Raw genomic sequence first — 18,186 nt, forward strand, 5'->3', positions numbered from 1 at the left:
TGGCATTAAGCTGATCCATATTTTGCACTAAGTATTAAAGTTTTGGGGGCTAAGAGAGTTTGATTAATCCAATTAATCACATGTTAAATTATTCAGACTGTTAAATAAAATAGCTCCCATTTACTTACAAGGGATTTCCATGTTTTCAGAAGAAAAACAAAATAATTAAAGGGGGGAGTGAGACTAGCACAATGTGATCCTACAGTATACTGTATGTACAAGAAATACCAATTTAATCATACTGTATTCACCAAAAATAATATCAATTACTGTTTCAGAAAGATTAATGTGAGAGGGCAAGGGTGTCTTCCTTTCTCTATTTCTTGTTTAATAACACCATCCAAAGTGCCATCAGTCTAATTTTGCTCCTCACAGTGCTCGGGCACTGAGTTCAATTCCAGACCTGGGGTGCTGTCTGCATGGAGTTTGTATGTTCTCCCCATGTTTGTGTGGGTGCTCCAGTTTCATCACACAGTCCAAAGACCTACTGGTAGGTTAATTGGATTCAGGTAAAATTGGTCCTGCTGTGAGTGTGCATTGAGTATATGTCTGGAATAAACAGGTCCTGTCTAGGGTGTATCTTGCCTTGTGCCCGTTGCTTTCTGGGATAGGCTTCAGGTCCCCCTAGAGGTGAGAATATGTGAAACGATGTACAATAATCTCAAGGTAATATTTACAACACAGTAATATTCTAATTATTCTTGTACAGTTTTTTAAGCCTAGAGGAGAGGAATAAAATTACTGCAGCTGCTATACCCCTGAGCACTTCTAACAGATGTTACTAAAAGACACATATTACTGAGGGAAATATCTGATGGTGAAAAGGATATAAGCACTGAATGACTAGCCAGAAACACTTAATTAGGTAAGTATCTACATGATCAGCTGTAAATTCCTAAATCCCTAGTCACAAAAAGAACATGGAAGAATGTTTTCAATCCCCTACTGCTTCCATTGCTCATTAGTTTTTCATTATTATGTCATGTTCACAAGGTGAACTTGATTTGAAAAGGCCCCCACTACCAAAGCTGTTTAGTTATGGAAGGCATGCTTACATGTGAGATCTTACAAAAATTGGTAGCTCAAGCTAGAGGTTAATTGCACTTTAGCCTTTTGTGAAATGCATTATCCTTAGACTGAAGAAAAAGTCTGTGTAAATCCATAAGGGAATATTGTAGATAAATCTTAAAAAAACAATCCAAATATTATCGGTGTTGTTTTCCTCTTTAAGAAAGGAAGAAGTAATAGAAAAAGAAGAGGTTACTAGAAGGCAGTCTGGCCCTTGGAGGGATTGAAACACAGATGTTTAAAAAAAAGACTGCGCCAGCACACAAGTCCCTTCAGCTCAGTTCACTGCATCTCATTTCTTTGTTCTGGCAGTGAATTTGATTAAGAGGTCAGCTAAAGGCTGCTGCTGCGACGCACTCATAATAAATGGCGAAAACATACATCTCTCAAAGTGGAGGCTTTCCAAGCAGCAGGAGAGAAGAGTTCTTTCATAAACTGTGATTCAGATCGGCTTCAAGAACCACGCTGTTAAAGGCTTTCCTTGATTTCAGAAAGTAATAGGTTCATCCACTTTGTTTGTCTAAGGATAAAGAAAAGCAGGTAGTGCTTGCAAGCTGTACAAAAGAAAAACTGTCTGTTTACATATGATTTATCTCACCAAGATAAAGTTTCATTTTCAGCTAAGTCAGGAAGAAGAAACACACTGTTTCCATTGTATAATCAGCTCATCAGGAATTCTATTTAACAGCATCACAATTACAATCAGGTTACCACATTTTTATGTGGAAAATATATTATGCATGGAAAAAATGCAAAGTAACTATCGTTTGCTCAGGGATTTTAAACTAAATCATCTTAGGCAAACATTTCCTTTTCTCTGATTTATTATAGTTGGTTCAGTTTTTATTCATTCAGCAGAAAACTGTCATACACTGCTTTTCATGTTCTTTACAGCTAGATGACAAAAGCTCAACGTCAGAAAAAAGTTTGTTGAAGTGGTGACAGGTTGTAATTAAACCGATTGAACTGACAGCTTCTCCAACTAACATTCCGCAGAGTTTATTTCAAATACAATCTAATCATTTCACATTATTTTAATAGACAGTCCTACCATTTGATTTATAAACTTTTGCTGCATTCATTTACTCTTGGCACCTTAGGCAAGGCAGGTAATGCCTCCCTTAAAATGATGTGATTCTAATCCTAAGATTAGAATCAGATGATCCCACTCACTGCCTCTTATGTAAAGATATGGATAGTGCATTTTAGCAGGCACTTGCAGGGAACTAGGAGGAATGATGGTTGATAAGTGTTTTTTAATCCCCCTAATTTTATCCTGGATTCAAAACAGGGCTTATCTACAAATTGAACAGTCAGATACTATTGTTAAATGGGCAATGTAAGACAGATCAGCTCTTGTTAACTGTGAATGCCAACAGAGGCCTATCTCTAAGTTCAAAGGAAACTCTCTAAGCAAACCCTGCAGAGTCTGTGGCTTATACTCCAAGTTTATAGCATCTTCTGATAGAAGAGTTGGTTTACTTCATGTTAGTTTTAACATGTTTCCAATAAGATTGTGTTGATACTTTTTTATCATGTTCCGTTTTTATTATACAGGAGGATGATAAGAAATGCAAATTCTACATTTGATAAATTAATACTTGTGTTAGATGACTTATCTTTATCGCCACAAACAGTTTTGGAATATTTTGTACATACGATACATACTAATTGCGTTAGCATTGGTGCGTTAGGACAAATCTGATATTTCCCAAAACAGGTGGTTCTCCTAATATAAATTAATTTCTTCAGTTCAAATTCAAAATCAAATCATATCAAAGTTTATTTATCAAATGCACAACAATACAGCATGCAGCAGTAGTTGCTGGCAATAGAATGTCTTTTCTACAAGCTCACCGGGGGGTGGGGGTGGGGTAAAAATCACAAAATTAAAGTTACAAACGAAGGTTACATAATAATACATAATAGTACAATAGAAATTGAATAAAATAAACTCAGACAATACTCAATATGAATAGAGCTGTTACAGTATGTGTCCGTGGTGTATGCAATATATTATGTCCAAGTAGTACAGTATGATGAATACAACGAAAACTGTATGTCCATGTAGCCATTACGGGTGATTTGCCAAAGGAGCTGCAGGTTGGCTATTTAGCAGTCTTATTGCCTGGAGGTAGAAGCTGTTCTGTAATCTGTTAGGCTTTGACTGAATGCTTCGCTACCATTTACCAGACGGTAGGAGAGAAAACAGTTTGAGACTGGGATGACTGGGGTCCTTGAGAATGGACCTGGACTTCCTAAGACATCTAGCTGATTAGATATCCTAGATGTTTGGTAGCTCACAGTCAGTAAAGAGCTGCGCTGACTTCACCACCCTCTGCAGTACTTTGCAATCCTGGGCGGAGCAGTTCCCATACCAGGCAGTGATGCAACAAGTCAGGATGCTCTCAGTAGTGCACCTGTAGAAGTTGGCCTGGATATGTGATGGCATGCCAAACGTCTTTAGCCTGCAGAGAAAAAATATGCGCTGCCGTGCTGTTTTGACCAGGATGTTGTCCTCCCTGGTGTTTCCTATAGCCCACAATCTTCTTCTTAGTCTTACTGATGTTCAGAGAGAGGTTGTTCTGCTGGCACCATGCTGCCAGGGTTTCAACCTCCTCCTTGTACGCAGACTCTTCACCATCTGTGATCAGGCCAATGACTGTTATATTGTCCGCAAACTTAATGATTTATGTTTGAGTTATGCCTGGCAACGCAATCATGGGTAAATAAGGAGTAGAGGACAGGGCTAAGCACACAGCCTTGGGGGGCTCCAGTGTTTAGAGTCAGGGTAGAGGATATGTTGGTGCCCACCTTCAACACCTGCGGACGTTCCGTCAAGAAGTCCAGGATCCAATTACAGAGGGAGGTGGTCAGTCCCAGGTCCTGGAGCTTGATGACAAGCTTTGATGACACTATAGTATTGAATGCTGAGCTGTAATCAACAAACAGTTCTCTTCAGATATATGCATATTAAATTATGAATTAAATAAAGCAGAATATTACATGATATGTAACAATAACATAAAGCTGGCATTCTAACTTTGGAGAAGTGGGGAAATGAGAAAAATACTTTCCCCGAGGAAAATCCCAGAGTCTCAGCTCTGAGCAAGATTTGAAAGTTTGAATCAAATGTTGTCAACAGCCGCTAGTGGTAATACTTTAAAATAAAGTGTGTAGAGCTATTTGTCTTTGGGATTTTTTATACAACATTCTCTGTTCATGTTGTAGTAGTTCAAGTGGGTAGCTGCGTCAGCATGCGTAGGCTGCAAAGGAACAAGTAATAGGTTTATTCCATGCTGAGAAGACACAACGTTTCAGCATGGAATAAACCTATTACTTATTCTCTGTTCATGTTTTCTTTTTATGTTTATATTCACCCATTAAATTTGCAGATGCAGTTTTATTATTTACTTTTCTTTCTCTAATATTTTTTATCTTATACTGAGCAATAATAAAAGAAATAACACTATGAGCTGTCCATCTTGAGGAAGCATGAAGTAGTTCTTTAACATTGTTTTCCTATAAAAACCTCTGTCTCAACTAAAAGAAGATTCCCTTTGTACCACAGTGACCCCCTGTTGTGTGGACTAAGACTCATGTAGTGAAGGTTATACCCATACCGTGTGTTCTGTCTACCGATCACTTACATAGAATGTACTGTAGTTTGTTACTTCAGAATTCTCGATCATTCCTACTGTAGGTATGTTTTTTTTTCATGTTGCCCCCAGAGACAACTGACTCTCCTCCCAGCTACAGAGTTTTGAAGCTGAGTACAAATGAAATGTTAAGACATCAGGCTGATTGAATATTCATCACTCAGAAACAAGAAGATGAAGTACATAAAAAGGATGGAATCAAAACGGGGTGTGAATATAAATCTCTCGTATGGCTGGGAAGAAGTTTCGTCCTTAGGGACTTTCAGATCCTGTGCAGTAAGACTGGTAATACTGTGATCTAAAACCACATATAAATCTTGTTTCTAGCACAGCTGCATAGGCTTACTGTAAATGTATGTACAGTACTGTGTTCAAGAAGGATAGAAAAGAGAATTGAATTACAGTATATTGCAAAGTGGTAGAAATAGTACACACATACTGAATATACATGTATATCCCTTTTTCTCCCAAAACTTGCCGAAACAGTTATGCAGTTATATGTTGTTAAACAAAAAACAGCAAATTACCACAAGATACAGTACTTTGCAGTGAAACTGGAGCTGTCTTGAGATGCATTTAGTAATATATTAAGACTTTTTCTTGAAAACCAAAGACAATCTAATAAAATATTAAAAATGGTGAAGCTTTTGTGACTTGGATAAAGATATTTCTGAAATGTATAGTGTTGTATACAGGTTTTTCAGTAAAGATGTGCGCACATCAGTATGAATCTGAAACTGGTACTCCAGAATAAAACTGTTGAATATATGCACTTGTACTTTATTTCTAATATTGCCAAACGTTCCTGCTCATTTTTCATTATACTGCACCATTCCAGTAGCAATTAGAAAAATATGCTTAATATGCATGATTTAATTATTAATTTTAGATCTAAATACCATAATGTTGTATATGCACTATAATTAGGGAAATGAGGTTCAACACAATCAGTAACAGGAAAATACACAAAACAGGAATTTAATAACCCTACTGAATCACATTAATCTAAAAGGAAAAAAATAATTTGTTAGTAAAAAATGTGTTCACTGAATAAATTATTTTAGCTATGCATTCAGGTGAACTTTTATTTCCTTGTTCTATTCACAGAAAATCTTCTTGTTTATGAGCCATGTTTGATGTCTAAAAAATACATAAATACAGATGATTTAAAGATACAGATCTCATAATGACAGATTTATAATAATAATAATTCCTTTCACTTATATAGCGCTTTTCTGGACACTCCACTCAAAGTGCTTTACAGGTAATGGGGACTCCCCTCCACCACCACCACCACCAGTGAAGAAGAAGATATCTTTTTTAGCCATATACAATTTCTTGCATTAGGAAGTTGTCTTTTCGCATACCCCAGCTTGCTCTCCATGAGACACACAGGTACACGGACAGGGAGAGTGAAGCTTGGGGTAAGAGCACAGGGACAGCTATTTATACAGCACCCCAGGAGTAGCTGGGGTTAAGGGGCTTGCTCAGGGGCTCAATGGAGTAGGATTCCTCTGCCAGCTATAGGATTTGAACCAGCAACTTTCCAGCCACAGAGCCTCCACCTGGAACAGCAGCCACAGTGCACCAGAACACTCACCACACACCAGCTATTAGTGGGGAGGAGAACAGAGTGATGAAGCCAATTTATAGATGGGTATTATAAGGAGGCCATGATTGTTAAGGGCCAATGGAAAATTTGGCCAGGATGCTGGGGTTACACCCCTACTTTTTGAGAAGCACCCTGGGATTTTTAATGGCCACAGAGAGTCAGGACCTCGGTTTTACGTCTCATCCGAAGGACGGTGCCTTTTTATAGTATAGTGTTTCCTTCACTATACTGGGGTATAAGGACCCACATGGAGTGCCCCCTGCTTAGGAACCCCTATGGTTCCAGCAACAACCTTAGTTTTTCCTAGGAGGTCTCTATCCAGGTACTGACCAGGCTCACACCTGCTTAGCTTCAGTGTGTTGCCAGTTTATAAGTTAGAAGGTTATACAGTTCTGAAGATACAAGCAAATCCCAGGAATCTGATAATAAGAATGTTTTACTTGGGAATTCAAGATCTAAGAATCATGTTCATTGTGAATGTTTCAGATATTAGATTGAAGAATTTTAAATTGACCTGGTTGGTTAAGGTTCAAAGAAATAAATTAACTCCATCTGCAAGGTGGAGATGGTATGGCGGAAGGATGCGTGAGACAAATTCAAAAGTGGGTGATTGCGTTGGATATATATAGCATATTTTTAATAATGATTATGATTGGCCTTCCTTACCCAAATTTGATCTGTCTCTGAATTAGGCCTTGCTTGAAGCTTTTTAAAGTAGCATTGGAATGAAAACTCAACCAGGTTAGTCCCATTTGACTGATTCCACTTTTACCATTTTCTTTAGTTTATTAGGAGGTCGATACGACAACGGGTTTGCTAACTGTTGTAAATCCTTCCTTTGCTCTCACAAACCTTTTCTTAAGAGTCAATGTCCTTTTTATTTCTAGAAGACATTTCAGGTCTATCACAAAAACCTGAGTAGGATTTCAATCTTTAAGTAGGGCAACTAACTTCCAAACAATGGCACTTTATCCTTTAATAACCACATGGATATGAGGTATTTATAGTTTCTGGAGTGCTTCTACACCTCCCTTGGTGGCTCAACCCGATTTAAATACTCCAGATCAGCTGCTCTGTCACAGTCTTTAATGTGCTTGATTTGAGAGATGTGTACTTAGCCATATGGATAAGGAAGACAGAACCACCCAATGATATACCAAAGAGTTGTAACATTGGCTGTCATGTTGGTGTTGGATGAAGGGTTTTAGTGTGATGAATGCTGGGGAATAATGGTCTAAAAGGCTGTGTTTATACAAGAGAGCCAAGTGACTGGAACTGGAGAAGACTGGTTTGTCTTTCTCCTGACCTTTTGTTATGAACTCCAGTTGCAGAATTAATGGCTTTCTTTTTTTAGGATACTAACTGTTTACTACAGGTTTATTGCAAAATAAAGTAGTGCAGTTGTTGTATTAGATACCATAGTAAACATGTTTTTCTTATCCATAATGCTAGTGTATTTCTTTGTACACCCAGAATAAACCATTGGTTATCAGAAGGAACATCAGGTTCAAGTTCAAGTTTATTGTCATTATACTCATATACAGGTATATGGTATCACGAAATGCTATTTAGCTAGCTCTCAGATGATACGTAGTACAAGAAAAAACAACAACAATACAATTGTATGATAAAAGAAAGACAGAGACAACAGGCAGTGTGCAAAACAACAAAAAGGTAACAAGTAATGTGCAAAAACATGCATCAACAGAATGAAATAAAAGGATAGAAATTATGGGGATTGAGCTTTTTGACATGTAAGGTAGAGATAGATTTCAATGTGTGAGTTTTTGGTAAGAAAGAAAGAAGGCAGTATGAGGTTCAGATCATAGGTGAGAGGTGAGAGTGAGAGTGAGAGGCGCTGGGAGTTTAATAGTTTGATAGTGCAGGGGTAAAAACTGTCTCTGAGTCTGGTAGTCCTGGCCTGAATGCTCCAGTACCGTTCTCCAGATGGTAGAGGGTTATACAGTCTGTAGCTGGGATGTGTTGGGTCTTTGATGATGCTTAGAGCTTTCCTCGAGCACCGTCTGTCATAAATGGCCTGTATAGATGGGAGGGCAACCCCAGTGATGGACTGGGCAGTTTTCACCACCTGCTGTAGGGGTTTGCGGTCAGCAATACTGCAGTTGCCATACCACACTGTGATGCAACCTGTCAGTGTGCTTTTTGTAGTGCATCTGTAAAAGTTAGTGAGGATCTGGGGACATATCTTAGTCTTCTTCAACCGTCTTAGGAAGTACAGGTGCTGTTGCGCTTTCTTGATCAGACAGGTGGCATTGAGAAACCATATGAGGTCCTTGGTGATATGGATGCCAAGGAATTTGAAGTTACTGACCCTTTCCACGTCAGTCCCGTTGATGTGGATATGGGCATGTCCATTTTGCAGTTTCCTGAAATCAACGATCAGCTCCTTGGTTTTGCTGATGTTAAGGGTGAGGTTGTTGTCTTCACACCACGTTGTAAGGAGATTGATCTCCTCCCTGTAGGCCCTCTCATCATTGTCTGTGATCAGACCTACAACTGTGGTGTTATCTGCAGACTTGATGATAGGGTTGGTGTTGTGTTTGGCCTTACAGTCGTGGGTGTAGAGGGAGTAGAGTAATGGACTAAGCACACACCCCTGGGGGACCCCAGTGTTCAGAGTTAGTGTGTTGGAGGTGTGGTTTCCAAGCCTGACAGCCTGAGGTCTGCCTGTCAGAAAGTCCTGAATCCAGTTGCAGAGGGTGGTGTTGAGACCCAGTGCACTGAGTTTCTTGACTAGTTTTCTGGAATGATAGTGTTAAAAGCTGAGCTGAAGTTGATGAATAGTAGTCTTGTGTATGTGTTCTTTTTATCCAGATGAGATAGGGCAGTGTGTATCGCAATGGAGATTGCATCATCTGTGCATCTTTTGGGCTGGTAGGCAAATTGGTACGGGTCCAGTGTGTTTGGGATGGTGTCCTTAATGTGCTTCTATAGTTACCAGTGGTTAACATGCAAGGCCCTTTTGCAATAAGGGAATACTACACCCTCACCAAATAACTTGTGATCGTGTCTCTCATAATCTCTTAGATTTATTACTTACCCGTTACATCTTTGTCATTATTCCAGGAAACACGTAAAGAAAAGGCAAGCTTTGTACTCTATATTTATATATCCATAAGAAACCAGTACAAAGAACCTTGTCAAATCTTTATTTTTCTCATATTAAGTAAGATGTTGGCTCTGTGGCTAAGGATCTGTGCTTGTGGCTGGGAGATTGCCAGTTCAAGTCCTGCAGCCGACAGAGGAATCCTACTCTGTTGGACCCCTGAGCAAGGCCCTTAACCCCAACTGCTCCAGGGGTGCTGAACAATGGCTTACCCTGCACTCTGACCCCAAGCTTCTCTCCCTGTCTGTGTCTCATGGAGAGCAAGCTGGGGAATGCGAAAAGATGAGTTCATAATGCAAGTAATTGTCTGTGAAAATGTTATGTTGTTACTCTGCTCAATATGTATCTTAAACAAATTGACTGTAAATAATTTTGAATTATTGTGGAACTTTTCAGTATACCAGAATATAACTAGTATTTAAAGGATTAAGAGATGGCAAGGTGGTCAGTGATTAGCATTGCCCCCTTGCAGTGCTGGGGCTCTGGGTTTAGTTCTGCTCCTCTGGTGCCGTCTGGAGCTTAAATGTTCTCCCCATGTGTTTGGGGGTTTGCTCCACACAGTCCAAAACCATACTGGTAAGTTAATTGGCTTCTAGGAAGCTTGGAGCTGATGTTAGTGTGTACATGTTTGTGTCTGTGTCTACCCTGTGATGGACTGCTTGCCAGGATAGTCTCTAGCTCCCCTGTGAACCTGTATTGGATTAACAAGGTTGGAAAGTGGATAGGTGGAAGCCCGTATGAAAGGCTATGAAAAATATGAAATATGAATTGTTTCCAATTTCAAGATGAATATGTGGTTGTGCTTCTCAAACAGTTCCCTGAAACTAAAATACAAAAACTAAGCAAATAATATAGCAACAGTATAATTTTATCTACATGAAAATTTTGAATTACCAGTTGTTTTTTATTCAATACACCCCACTGATTTGGAATTGCCAGTCGATTCTTTACTATGATGTTTCATGGTAACATCTCTGTTGATGTCATCACGTCCCGTAGTCATGCAAGTAAGATGAGGACAGAGAGGCTGGTTCTTTTCACTACCCACTCATCAAGCCGTTCACCTCTGGACATGCTACAGATTTTGTACAGATTTACAGAAGATTTGGAAAAGATGTAACTGCAAGGCTGTAGTCACTCAAGAAATCATAGGAGTAAGTAGTTCACTAGCATCAATAAGAGCCTTGCTAATGCAAATCCTACTCCTGTAGGTGCTCCCACTTGTCAACAAATTGGCTTCCGCACTATTTGAATTCACTACCTGAAGATAAAACACTTGGGAGCCCCAGCAACTACTAAACTTTTGATGAGATGGAATATTGTAACTGTTGCCTGAAATAGTTAAGAACTGAATTCAATTCACTGAATTTGACATGGTTGTATTTCTGGATAGAAAATTAATTCAAGGCCAACTAAAAGTCACATCAGAGTTTGTAACAGAAATACAAGTTAACGATCAAGTCTAAAGATATTTGGTTGTGATTCTAGTAGTGCTTCTACTAGTGAAGGGTGTAGTAGATATTAAGGAATCACTAGTGATTTAATTGATATTAATTTAATTTAATCTTTTTACATAGACTAAATATTACTATTTAGCACAGCACCAAAATGTGAAATCTGACCAAAATGTACCAAACTCCTTTTGAGATGATGAGACAAACAGGTGTTACAAAATGGAGATGGAGAAAACAAGCAATTCAAAGGTAAAACTACAGAGTATCTACAGAACATGCTTATAGTTCTTGTTTAAGATATGGGGGAGCAGGATAAAGTTTCATATATAGAGCTTAAGGGAATGTTACATCAGAATGTTACATCAGATTGACCATCTTTCTTAAATACAGCACAGTGATATCTGTTCAAGTTGCACCAGGAGGCTGAAGAGACTGTTCACAAGAATACAAAGGATTGACTACTACAGAGAATGCTTTGCACTTCAAAAGACTCCAGTAGACACTGTGGAAGGAAGTACACATAATGTATTACACTGCATAGTCAAACGCCCCAGGTATAAATGGTTTAGTCTTGCTGTGATGGTACCAAATCAATGAGCATCCTTCAATGTTGTACTGTAGTCTCAACCTTCATGTTTCAACACCTGCCTATGAGTTACTGGAGGGCAGAGGTAAAAAGGGATCATTACCATTATGAATCTTTACAAAGGTTAAAGCTATGTGTCATTTGAGATCCATGGTTCACCTTCAGCACTGACTCACAGTCAATTCATTCGCAATGATGAAAGCAACCAGCAGCGTCAGAATAACCTACTGTACATATTACAATATAAATTTGTTGTGTTTAATGTTCCATTGAACTCATGTCTTATGGCATATCTATAAGTATGAATATGGTCTAAAAATGTAGAATTTAACTTAAAATATTTATTAATGCTGCTATTACTACTTATAATGAAAGGTGGGCATTGTATGAATTAAATGACTCAACTGGTGATGTTAGCAGATTAGTGATCAGTGATTCAGTCCAGGTTTGTAGCGTAGCAGTTAATACCATGTGTCTGCATAATTACACAATAAGTTCAATACACTAGTGTTTAATTCTAAAATAAATATTGCAAAGTATGTTAAAATAAAAAATGAGACTTACAAATTATGTAAGTTTTGGCATTTTGGCTTTAGTTTCAAGATGACCATAAAAACTTGGACTATCATGCAAACTCTGAAACCTAGGGATAAAGCAGGATAAAATTATCACTCTTGAATATCTCACTTATGTTCTCACTTAAGTGAGGACGTCTGAGGATGTCCTTTATTTTTGACCGAAGACTGATTCTAAATGCTTTCAACGAACATCTGACAAAATAAGATCCAGATAAGACTAGTCTCTACACTGTTTAAATTGCATATATTCTCCTAATGAAAAAAGATAATTCAACATTCCATTGTGGTTATACTGAAATAAATCAGACCACATTTATTCGAACCAGAAAAGCCTGTTCACAGAGGAATGCAGGCGGCAGTAACGCATTTAAGAGGAAGTATGCTGTGAAATAAAAAAGCTATTATGCATTGAAGGAACCATAGCTATACTTAAACATAATTACAATCACTTCTATAACACCTTTCCCAACAGTACTCTGTAGATACAGAAATGCATTCAGAATACTGAATTCTGGAGTCAGTGGGAATTTTGTAGAATAGTTTTATAGGAACATTCTCTACCCTGTAAGTAGAATAAATATTTAAATTAAAGGTTATTAATGAATGTTTAGGAATATTTTAGTCAAGAATATTACATGCTGACACAGGATAGCAAGAAGATATTTGACTTTTTCTTGATTACACCACTACCGTATGTACAGTAGCAGTGATGTTCTAATATGTTATGAATTAATATAATTAAAGTAATAATGATACTGGTAATAACAATACAAGATGGAAATGAAATGTGTAAAATGTTCAAATGTCTATGCTTTTTAAAACAATAATTATTCATTAATGAGAAAATTATTATTTGAAGCAGCTCTGACATTCCTTTTATAAAATATACTGCATTATACTGTATATTTTGACTACAATGTATTTTTGTGAGAGAACAGATTAGTGTTCTTAAAAAAAACAGTACAGTAAGGAGACCAATCGTAGGAACAGCGGGTGTGCTTTGACAAAAATGTTCTGGGGATGGACAGGAAAATTAGTCTGCGATATTGAAGTCCTGAAATTACCGTGATAGAATTGAGGCAAGAGAACAAGGTCACAACATTAAAAGGCAGCCAGCAGAAGATGAGCAGAGAGGACACAGTTGGGAATAGGGATACTCAATGTGTTCAGACATGGTGGAGGGGATGTCTTTATAGTTATACAGTACAATCTGTCACTTTGTCTTTATTAATATCTAACTGTGGATGTATAGCAACTGTGCTTTTTGAAAAAAAAATGAGATCACAAGCATTCCCAGCATTACAATGGAGTAATGCTGTCCTGCCTGGATCTGTCTGCCAATAGACTAGGATGGTCTGTAAAACAATGTTTAATGTCCATATAAAGCACAGGACAATATATAATTCTCAAATTGTGTCAAAGAAGTAGATCACAACAAACTTACCATCCAAAACTTCAGAAATAAGGAGATTTTAGGTTTGCAACTGAAGTTCTTAAACTTATTGATGAAAATAGGGTGTGGCTACCTAGACCTTTTCTGTTTTAGTGCATTTACTTAAAATGAGAAATTCTGTGGTAAGGCCTTTAAAAAAGAATTGTGGGAGCAGCTAGCTTCAGGACATTTTGGGAAAAAGAGCTCATTATTAGCAAAGCACCTTTAATTAATCACAGAGAATCTGCTTTATATCCCCAAGCTGACAACTGTGTCCAGCTGACAAGAAATGGCAAGGAATTCCGACACTGACATAGAACAGATGTTGGCAGATCACCCAGTTTTGTTTCAAATGAAATGATGGCAAACAGCCAGCAATCTGAAATGGATTACTATGAAATTATATATTTAAAATAAAGAGCAACGGTTGTTGCTTTGCAGTTTCTACATTTCTTTTGGAAAAGAAAACCAAACATGCTCAGTAGGCTTACAACTAGGCTTTAAGGGGATAAAAGCTGAAACAAATATAAATTATATAAGGAGAGAGTAATGTATTGCCTTCTTTATTCACATTGCCATTTTGGGGTATTAATTATTGTTTAAATTTCGTGGCCAAGTACTGTATCTTTACTTGCACCATAACTTTAGCACATGACACTGCAATTAAGGAATGGAATTGTTGTACAGTATAATCATGTCTTCTAAATTACAATAAATTGTTTCTGTGAGAGGCAGTCAATTAAAAAAAATCTATTTTGGCACTAAAATCACCACTCCCATATAAGAATGAACACTAACAAAATCGTCTATCACCTTCCATTAACACAGTAAATTTTAGTTACAGTATATATTGTATAGGAAGTGTGTTCATAGCAAAACATGCAGAAAGAAGAGGTTATATAATATTGCATCAAATATCAGTTATTCCTTCAGTACAAACAATTTTTGCAACCTAAAATAGATTCCTGCCCCCACTGATTAGGGAACATTAGGCACGATCTCATTCTGTATTTGTTGTTAGAAGCTAACTGGTCCAAGGATCTTATCCGGCCATTTTTGAAAGAACTCAGGGTGTCTGCTCCAACAACATTCATTAAATTGTTCTTACTCCCACAGCGTCGTGAAAAAGTACATTTTTTAATAAGGTAAAACTATATAAAGTAAAATATGTAAATACACACCCTAATAGTTTCCACTTGTATACCCTGGTTCTATAAACAATAAAATCTAACAATAGTGTTAACAAACGAGTTGAGTTAAAAAAGCAAAGGAGAATGATGCAAGAATGTCAGTTTTGATGGAAAGAGACATTAATTATCTGTAGCAGAATCTAATCTAATCTTCTCAACCAAAAGAGTCAGGTAGGAGTTGAACCTACAATCTTCTGATCCCTTACCACCTGTGCCAGTGGCCCGCCATCACTAACAAAATACAAACAGAAGTGCATTTAAATCTTTATAGGGGTAAGCAAGTCAGCTTTCATAAAATAATGTCCACAGGTGAGCCTACCCTCTAAGCAGATGTTAAAGAGCAGATAGCCTGTAGCTTCCAATAATACCCTGTCTGCTGGATTTTTGAAGGAAACTTTTAAATATTTACAGATATACTGTAGAAATGGCAGCTACTTACAAGTTCCTTTAATGCCCAATACCAGAAAAGTTTAAATTAATCCAAAGGTAAAGATGGGTTGTAAATCTCTCCCCAGTCTTGTTGCCGCTGTGTTGCTATATATGCTTGTGCCTCTTTTTAAAGACAACATTAGCGACCTAGATTGACCGGCTCTCGGTTCAAGCCAACAGGAAAAGCAATTGCCTGCCACCATCTATGGCACAGGCCAGAGGGAGAGATTTCAAACAACTGTCCCCCAGGTCATTGCCCCTGCGACCTCTTCCTTGGTAAGATTCTGCAAGGAGATCAGTGAGAAGGCAGTGCGACACAGATGCTTGCATGAAAGGTATGCATGTCGGGGTCCATAGGACTGGGGCAGTAACAAAGTACAGAGTCTTTATAGCTGCTGCACCAATAATGGTCCTCCTCAGTACATTCCTCCGAGTGGCACATGTGGTACCCACACCATACGTGTGGCATTCGGAAGGGTCAGGGGCTGAGGTCTAATCAATGGTGTTGCTCACCACCAGTCCCTGCTGATTCTGGATGGATGGATCCTGTTCCCTTTTCTTCTCCAAAGCACCTCTAGGTCTTGGATTGATTTCAGGTCTTCCAGTCATCTTGATCAAATCAGCTGATTCCAGTATCTGTTTCAGTCCATCATGCAGTTTTTTTTAACAGTTTTGTAGTATGGATTTTACTCCACAGTACAACCATGAACGAACACCCATACTGTATGTAACAGACTCCAAAATAAGGGGCCTGAGCGCATTAGAACCTCACAATGATTCAAGAACAGCAACTGGAAACTCTTTATTCATGAGCCACTCAACACAAATAAACTCATCCAGCTTCTAAAACAATCCAATTGCAATCACCACTCTATGTATACTTTATGTACAGTACCAAACATTAAGTTTAACCCACAAGTGAGAATTTTCTCATGTAAATTCTAAACACATCATACATAATCTGATTAATTACCTAATCACCACACATTGAGAGTAGGTACCAATAACTGAATCCTGAAACATTCTGTCAAAGATCAGCTGTCCAAAAGTGCACGAGAGAAATTGTATTTCGTGGGTATCGATCCATCAATCCATCCATTTTCTAACTTCTTCATCCAATTCTGAGTTGCGGGGGAGTTGAAGCCTAAGGGTATCTACTGAAAAGTTAAATTAATCTAGTTGGTTTGTAATGATAGGACAGTTTCCAATAGGTTTACAAGTTTCCAGGAGGAATGTGCCAGGCCCAACTTTGAAAGGCCTGTAGTAGTGGCCAACAAAGTGCCTCTGCCACTTGTAAATAGACTCACTGGGTAACAGTTAATAATAACATTATTTGTGAAGAGTTAGCATCTACAGTACATTCTCATATGAGCTTAACTAGTGGTGATGTTATTAAAAGATCTTGCATGGTACTAGGGGTAGTTGGGATTTTGGGAAGCAATCAAAGCACATCATTGTCATGGGAGCCGGTCCTGACTACCGTGAAATGTGTAATGAAGACCCTATGTGGACGGTATAATCCGGAAATGGCTGGAGAAGGACAAAAGGGAACACATGGCGAGAATCAGGACAGGATGACAGACAGAGGAACGGTGACAGCAGTGATCCGTTGCAGGGGGCGCGTAGTGATATGGTCCAAAGGGAAGTCCAAAAGGGGAATGAAAGGGTGCAGTCCAAGGTCCCGGTACCGGGAGATCCATCCAGATGAAAAAAGGGAAAAGGGATCCAGGAACATGGAAAATAAAACCATAACGGAGCAAGGTGATCCGAGTCCTGGATTCAGATGGTCAGGATGCCTGGGGAAAAGGCCTTGTGCTCAGGGTTCTCCTGAGCCCTGTGGATAGGCAGGCCTTTAGATGTTCGTCTTCCAATACTGAGCCACGAAAAGCGGAGACGCCAATCTTAAATAATAAAAATGGTAACAAGACACAGGTGTAGGAACTTACTGTAAACTAATGAGATAAAGGGTAGGAATGCCCCCTAGCAAAGGGAAGATGATCGTGGCAATCATTTGCTGATAACCAACACGCTTTGTAAAAAAAATAATGATGACTATTATTATACAAATAAAAACTAGTCCTCTTGACTTAATATGAGAGGGTTGTTTTAGTTCTTGGTCTTATTAATTTAGATTGAGAAAAATTGCAGTATAATTTTTCTCTGACTCATCGTCTTATTATTTTTAATAGTATTCACTCCTTATCTTCCCTGAACTGCAAAGTCCAACATTCAAAATTAACTTTTTAACCTGAATCCCATAAAGAACTAATTCAATAGTGAGCTGTTAACCTAAGAATAGAAACTGTGATCTTGGAAATGAACCAAAACACATGACACCAGTATAGTGTCCTCACACCTGAAGAAGACTCCACAGCCGAAACGTTTCCTTTCTTTTCTCTTCAGCATGGAATAAACATGTTACCTGTTCCTTGACACTAGTATACTCTGTTTTTGAGAAAGTTATAGAAGAACATTACATAAGCCTCTTTCACAGAATTACTGGTAACTTAAATCCTATAGATTTAAAGTCCATTATATTTTTTAAAGAGATGTGGCCTGGCTATCAAAATAAAGTATAAATCTTTGACTACAGCTATATGTCCGAAAAACTTGTATCCAAAACTTTTCTTCCATGTGGCTTGTAGCTCCTCACAAATGTCACATGAGTGGTACATACCATCGTGCAAGCAGCCGTACTAAACAGCAAATCAGGTAGAGTGGAGAATCACTCCATCAATTCAATTAATGGAGAAGTTTAGGAATAGTAGAGTGTGTAGGCCTATTGTACTGTATGTAGAATTCAGTTAGAACACCTGGGTTAACACACCATCTCTTACAATGCGTGCCATGGGATCTTTAATGACCAGGTCTTGTAGTCATGGTTTTGGTTTAACATCTCAGTTAAAAGATGTTAGTTCCTAAAATACAGTATCATCTATTATTATGTTGGGTAATTGGTTAGTGTGAATTCTGTTCCTAGTGGAAGAATATGAAACTGTTCAAATAACCTGAAACAATGGTGCAATAGAGAATATTAAAAGTAAAAGAATC

The sequence above is a fragment of the Lepisosteus oculatus genome, chromosome 3 (genome assembly GCF_040954835.1).
Source record: "Lepisosteus oculatus isolate fLepOcu1 chromosome 3, fLepOcu1.hap2, whole genome shotgun sequence".
Classification (NCBI taxonomy): Eukaryota; Metazoa; Chordata; class Actinopteri; order Semionotiformes; family Lepisosteidae; genus Lepisosteus; species Lepisosteus oculatus.